The sequence below is a fragment of the Oratosquilla oratoria genome, chromosome 31 (assembly GCF_046742065.1).
Source record: "Oratosquilla oratoria isolate Oo_2021 chromosome 31, ASM4674206v1, whole genome shotgun sequence".
In the NCBI taxonomy this organism is placed as follows: Eukaryota; Metazoa; Arthropoda; class Malacostraca; order Stomatopoda; family Squillidae; genus Oratosquilla; species Oratosquilla oratoria.
In genome coordinates this window covers 44,711,120-44,718,334 of record NC_134807.1, presented here as the reverse complement: position 1 = coordinate 44,718,334, position 7,215 = coordinate 44,711,120, and positions in this window count along the sequence as shown.

Here is a 7,215-nt window from a genome sequence, read left to right as displayed (position 1 = left end):
CCCCTAATACCCATGGCCAGCAAAATGTTAAATATCTAAACCACCCTTGGTGGACTTTTCGCCCACGGACGTTTGGGCCAGCATTCTCATCCTTTCCCAGTGTCAAATCCCCCCCCTTCTCCTCCTCCTCCCCCTCCTCCTCTTCCTTCCCCCCTTGAAAAAGCTGTAATAAGCGAAACGTCGTACAAATAAAGGCTCCGTCCTCACATGGTGTTTATCTCGTCAATCTTGTCGGCAACTGCCACTTTTAAGGAAACTCCATGCTAAGGGCTTAGGAGAATACTCCAAAATGCAAATACTCTAAAACAAAGTAAGAAAAAACTTCGACACAAACTATCTCTTAGTTAAATCGGTAGTTAGAATAAAGAAATTTTGCACAAACTATCCTTTAGGTGAAGCGGTAGTTAGCTATGGTAATTAGACGAATCGTATATTTGGTTTTAGACCAATTCGCTTTGGACCAATCTTAGTTAAATCGGTAGTTAGAATAAAGAAATTTTGCACAAACTATCCATTAGGTGAAGCGGTTGGTTTTAGACCAATCGTGTTGTTGGACCGATCGTACTATTGGACGAGATGGTTTTAGACCAATCGTGTTGTTGGACCAATCGTACTATTGGACGAGATGGTTTTAGACCAATTCGCTTTGGACCAATTGGAATTAGACCAATCGTCGTTAGACCAATCGTCCGGGACCGCACACACACACACACACACACACACACACACACACACACACACACACACACACACACACACACACACACACACACACACACACACACACTTCAGCGAATGGACGGCTTGGATGACGTTCTGAAGAAAACTGAAGTCTGTGGATCCCAACGCAAAGAGAAGTGCCTTGTGTTTTTACAGGGTGGGGGGGAAATTGCTCGTGGAGTAGTGGGAAAGTAGGGAAAGAGGAAAAGGGGAGGGATTACTGAGGGAAATGGAAGGAAATGAGGAGGGAGTAGACTTGGCCCAGCCAGACAAGCGAAAGGTAAACAAAAGACTGAGCGATGATGAAATGTCTAATAAAAATGTAAAGATTAGAAGTATAGAGAGGAGCAATACAGTAGAAAGTGACGAGAATATGTTCCAGGGATTTAAAGAGGGTGGGGGGGACACAACCCCCCCCCCCCGACTGATAAGACTAGAGGAGAGAGTTGATAAGGTGATCGAGGACTTGGAAAGTAGGTTAGGTAATGTTGACTCCATTTTCCAGAGAATTGAAAGGTTGGAACAACTAGAGAAGGCAAACAGAAACTTAACTGATGAAATAGAGGACCTAAAAAGACAGTTAAGAAATGTAAAGGAGGAGAATGAGAAATTGAAGAAGAGAGACAATAGCTAAAGAAGCTAAAAATTGGAGAACAACCCAAGAAGGGAATAAGGTTTCATTCACTGACATAGTCAAACAGCAATTGAAAGAACATAATGAAGACTCAGTTATTAAAGTGATGAGACAGAAGGAGAATATAGTAAGAGAATTAGCTGACAAAAAGAAATGTATAATTATATTAGGAATGGAAGAGAAACATAACCCAGATAGAACCGCAAGAATCAAGGAGGAAAATGAAAGAGTAAGCAGTTTATTAAAATTAGTCCAGGAAGATGAACCAGAAATTATAAAGGAAATTGAGGAAAAATTCAGACTCGGAAAATATAGTACAGATAAGACCAGACCAATTAAGATTAAATTCAGGTCACAAACAACGGCAGAGTAAATTTTATCCAAAACAGGGAAACTAGCAACAAATGATCAATATAAAAAGGTATGGATAAAAAGAGAAATGAATGAGGAGGAAAGAGAGGCAGAAAAGCAGAAAAGACTTGAAGCTAAGGCAAAAAACGAGGAAAGAACGGAGTCAGAGAAAGAGAGATTCTATTGGAGAGTAGTGAACATGAAAATAAAGCAGTTCGACATACAAAAGAAAAACATAAGGGAAACAGAGAACACAATGGAAGTGGCAGAAAACTAAGAGTGTCTTACACAAATATAGATGGATTGATAACAGGATTGAATGAAATGAATGATTATTTGAAAGAAAAAGAACCGGACATAATGGGAATTGTAGAAACAAAATTAAAAGGCCCACTACCACCCAACAGTGTAGGACATGATGCATACAATTATTGGATTAGAAACAGAGAGAAAAAACAAGGGGGTGGAGTTATGTTCCTGACTAAGAAGGATATCAACGTGAAAGGTGTCATATATGGAAAGAATACAGTAGAGATGATTATGATAGAAGTGGAAGACCGAGATAAGAAGAGCAGAAAATTTGTGATCAATTATGTGCCTCCGAAAACAGCCTCATGGGAGGAGAGTGAACATAAAAATATGTTAGAGGACACAAAGATAGCATTAACTAAAATAATGGAAGACGGAGGAAGAATAGTTATGATGGGCGACTTTAATTGCAAAGAAATCTGGTGGGAAGAAATGACAGTAAAGAGTGGTGATGACTCATGGGGAAATGCTCTACTTGAGATGATTACTGACCATTCAATGACACAATGGATACAAGAGAACACTAGGTATAGAAATGAAGAAGAACCATCGAGACTAGACTTAATAATTACATCTGAACCTAGAATAGTGGACAAGATTGAATATAAAACACCAATAGGTAAAAGTGACCACATATTGATTGAACTGGAACTTAATGAAGAAAAATATATGCAAAGAAATGAATAATATAGAAAAGGAAGAATGATGTATGAAAAAACAAACTTTGATAAAATAAGAGAATTCTTCCAACAAGAAAACTGGGAAGAAATATACAAAGAAGAAACATCAGTGGAAGAGAAATGGAATATTTTGACAAAAATTTACAAAAAAGGAGTGGAAAAGTATGTCCCAAGACAAAAACAAGAAAAAGAATATGTAAAATGCTGGTACAACAAAAGTTGTAGGGAGTTAAAAGACAAAAGAGACAAAGCCTGGACCAGATGGAAAAAAGACAGAAGACCTGAAAAATGGAAAATATATACTGGTTATAGAAACGAATATGTACAAAAGTGCAGAGAGGAAAAAAGAAAATATGAAAAAGATGTTATAGAAAAGTGTAAAGATCAACCAAAACTATTCTACAGATTTGTAAACAATAAACTGAAAAACAAACAAGACTTGGAGAAATTAAGACAAGGAGGAGTTGAATACACTGAGGAAATGGAAATGGCAGAAATTATGAACAAACATTTTAAATCAGTGTTTACAAGGGAAAATATACAACCTGAAGAGATTGAGTGGAAAGAAAAAGTCCCCCCTATGGAAGAAATAGAAGTAACAAAGAATGAAATATTGACACACTTGGGTAATTTTGATGTCAGAAAATCGCATGGGCCAGATGAAATAGCAAACTGGATTCTGAAAGAATGCAGGAATGAACTGGCAGACAAAATACATAGCATAATAAGCAGTTCCTTAAAAGAAGGAAAAGTTCCAGAAGATTGGAAAAAAGCAAATATAGTACCTATATATAAAGGAGGAAATAAAGAAGAACCTACCAACTATAGACCAGTCTCTCTAACAAGTACAATAGCAAAAATTTGTGAAAGAATTATCAAAAGTAGATGGGTAAAATACTTGGAAAAAAACAACGTACTAAATCCAAGGCAATTTGGATTCAGACAAGGACGATCATGCATCACCAATTTAATATGTTTCTATTCAAGGCTAATAGATATAATACAAGAAAGAGATGGATGGGCTGATTGTGCATTTCTAGACCTAAAAAAAGCTTTTGACAAAGTACCACATAAGAAGTTGCTTAAGAAATTAGAATATGAAGGAGGAATACAAGGTAAATTGCTAAATTGGATGGAAGACTTTTTGCAAGAAAGAAAAATGAGAGTAGTGATAAGAGACCAGCACTCAAAATGGAATGAAGTAATAAGCGGTGTCCCGCAGGGAACAGTTCTGGCCCCAATAATGTTTGCTATATATATTAATGATATGGATGAAGGAATTGAAAGCTATATGAGCTTCTTTGCAGATGATGCAAAACTACTGAAAAGAGTGAAAACTGAAGAAGATTGTGAATCACTACAGAGAGATCTAAATAAAGTACAAGAATGGAGTAGGAAGTGGGAGATGGAGTTCAATACAAAAAAGTGTAGTATAATGGAATTTGGAAAAAGCAAAAACAGAATAACAGGATCATATAATTTGGGAGAAGGAATAAAAAAAGTAGAAAATGAGAAGGACCTGGGAGTCATTGTTATGAATAATATGTCACCTGAGAAACATATAAATAAGATTTTTGGAGAAACTTATAATTTAATAAGAACAATCAAAGTGGCATTTACATACCTGGATGAAGAAATGGTGAGGAAAATCCTAATCACCCTGATAAGACCAAGATTGGAATATGCAGCAACGATATGGTCACCAAGTACAAAAAAATGTATAAAAAAAACATGAAAGAATACAAAGAGCAATTACAAAATTGGCACCAACACTCTCAAAACTATCATATGAAGAGAGACTACAAAAACTTAAACTACAGACACTAGAGCAAAGAAGAGAGAGAGGAGATTTGATAGCTATTTACAGAATCATGAAAGGCATAGAAATTACTGATAGAGAGAATCTGATAAAATGGGATGACAGAAATACAAGAGGACACGGAAAGAAAATAAAAAAAGACAGCTATAGAAGAGATTTGAAAAAGAACAGCTTTCCTCACAGAGTAATAGACAGTTGGAACAAGTTAGATGAGAAAGTGGTGTGTGCAAAAACAATACATGAATTTAAAAATAGTTTAGATAAAATGAGATATGAAGACGGGACCCCACGAGCATAGCTCCCCTTCCCGTAAAATACAACTAGGTAAATACAACTAGGTAATACACACACACACACACACACACACACACACACACACACAGACACACACATACACACGCACAGGCACACGCACACTCATACGTGTGTGTTTGTGTGTGTTTTTTTGCGTGCGTGCGCGCGCGTGTATGTGTGTGTATGTGTGTGTGCGCGCGTGCGTGCCTGTCTGAGTGCGTGCATGTGTGTGAGTGTGTATGTGCGCGCGCGCGTGTGTGCGTGATTTTATCCTAACTTAAATTGGTAAAGAATAATTTTATTGGAGGAGTAATACTAATGTTTCCAATAAGTTTTAAAGTGAATATGACATTCAAATAAACTAATAATCAATCAAATTTTTCTAATTCTCAAGTGTGCTTACCATCATGAACTTATATTCTTTCTTAAGGCTTACTCTTCCGAAAGTATTTGAGGAACTAATGGGAAACTCGGTAAATTTGTAAAGCTGGATATTATTTCTTTGTCGCGGCTCGTGCCGCTTAAATTCTTCTTATCGGCTTAAGAAACCTGCACAGCGAAGCTATAGCGATAATCCCATACCACACTCCTGGTCATATGGCCATTTCCCGAAGGTTGAGTGTGGTTTGAATTTTCCGCCAAAATCATCGGAAATTTAAAATTCCCGGCTCTGTGCAGGCATGCGCATTGTCGACCCCACCTCCCCCTCCCTATCCCCTCCCTTCTTACCCGGCTAGCTCGAGCCGGACGTCGCGTCACTTCAATGAGAAATGAAGGCTTCGCCTGTGGGAGGAGGGAGGGACCCTAAATCTGTGCAGGTTTCTTAAGCCGATAAGAAGAATTTAAGCGGCACGAGCCGCGACAAAGAATTATTATCGGCTGAAAGAAACCTGCACAGCGAAGCTATGCATGAGACGAGGACAGGTGGGAGGAGAGGTGAAGCCTGAATCAAACCGTTATTACGTGTGTCTTTCCTATGGGAGACTTATTCATTTTATCACTCAGTAGAGGGGAGACAGAAACGTCAAGTACCCACGCCGAAGAATGTGACATGCACAACATTGCACTGTTCACACAATGCGTAAATTATACGAAATTTGTATCCTGTTCAACGGTTCCTGGCCCCTCCCCACTCCTCGGTCGCCCTTTGCCCCCTCCACTTTTTTGAGATGAGAGGGGTGGAGCCGTTTCCATGGCGACACATGGGACAGGGGCGACCGAGTGGTAGAGACACCGTGTCCCCAAGGGAGTCGTCGATGTCCAGTCCCTATGTCCCGCACCCGTTCCACAGAGTGGGTGCGGAGAAACTCCAGCGACCGGCGTAGGGCCCCCGACCGAAGCCAGGGACGCAACAACCTGTGGAGTGCTGAGGGTATCGGCCCGGGCAGGTCACGCGGGAGAAGCAGTATGCTCCTGTCGACCTCTCGTACCAGCCGTCGGCGCCCCAAGCGGCTCAGTGGAAGGGCCGGGGTCGCGAAGTTGCGCCCCCCCCCCCCCCGCCACCGAAGGAGGGAGGACGTGTGAGAGAAGCACGCTCTTTTGGCGCAGGGGAGCACCCGAAGGACGCTGACTGTGTCCCACTCAATCCCGAGCCAATAAAGTCTCTGTGTGGGAGCAAGGGCAGACCCGTCCCAGTCCACCCCGAACTCCACGTCCGCCAACACACTCAGAGCCACTGAGATGTCGGCCGATGCACCCTCCCCGGTGGGCAAATGCATCAACTAGCCGTCTAGGAACATGAGTGTGGAGACGCTTGCTTCCGTCCAACGTACGCCTACCACTCTCACTAGTTTCGTGAAGATCCTCGGGGTAAGCGAGAAACCGAAAGGGAGTATGCGAGGCCAAGTTCGTTTCCGAGCGACCTCGTCCGTGGGCGTTAGTCAAGAGGCTTCGTCCTGGGTGAAGACGTTCCCTGAGCGTCTCCCATGAAGACGGGCCTGGACCCTCGGTATGTATCCAACTCACCCCAAGTCTTCCCGCGGGAAGTTCTCGAAGCCCGTGGCGAGCGTCTTCATCCAATAGTGTGCTATGGCAATTTGTGACGTCTCATCACCCACAAGCGGACTTCTATATGTTTAATACCTAGTGACATCATGTGATTATACTGTGACGTCACCGGATTGATCATGGCGCCATAGGATCGTCTCGTGACGTCACAGGGACACAAATTGACGTCATAGGACTACATGGTGACGTCAATTTATCACAATGACGTCATCTTATCATACCGTGACATCACTGAGTCACAGTGAGCGTTGAAATAAATTTTGACATGGTAAAATTCTGGACCATCATGACTGTAGATTAAATTAAGTTGAATAGGGAAAGTCATGTTCATTTCGACCTAAGTCACAGTGAGCGTCGAAATTAATTTTAACATGGTAAAATTCTCGACCATCATGACTGTA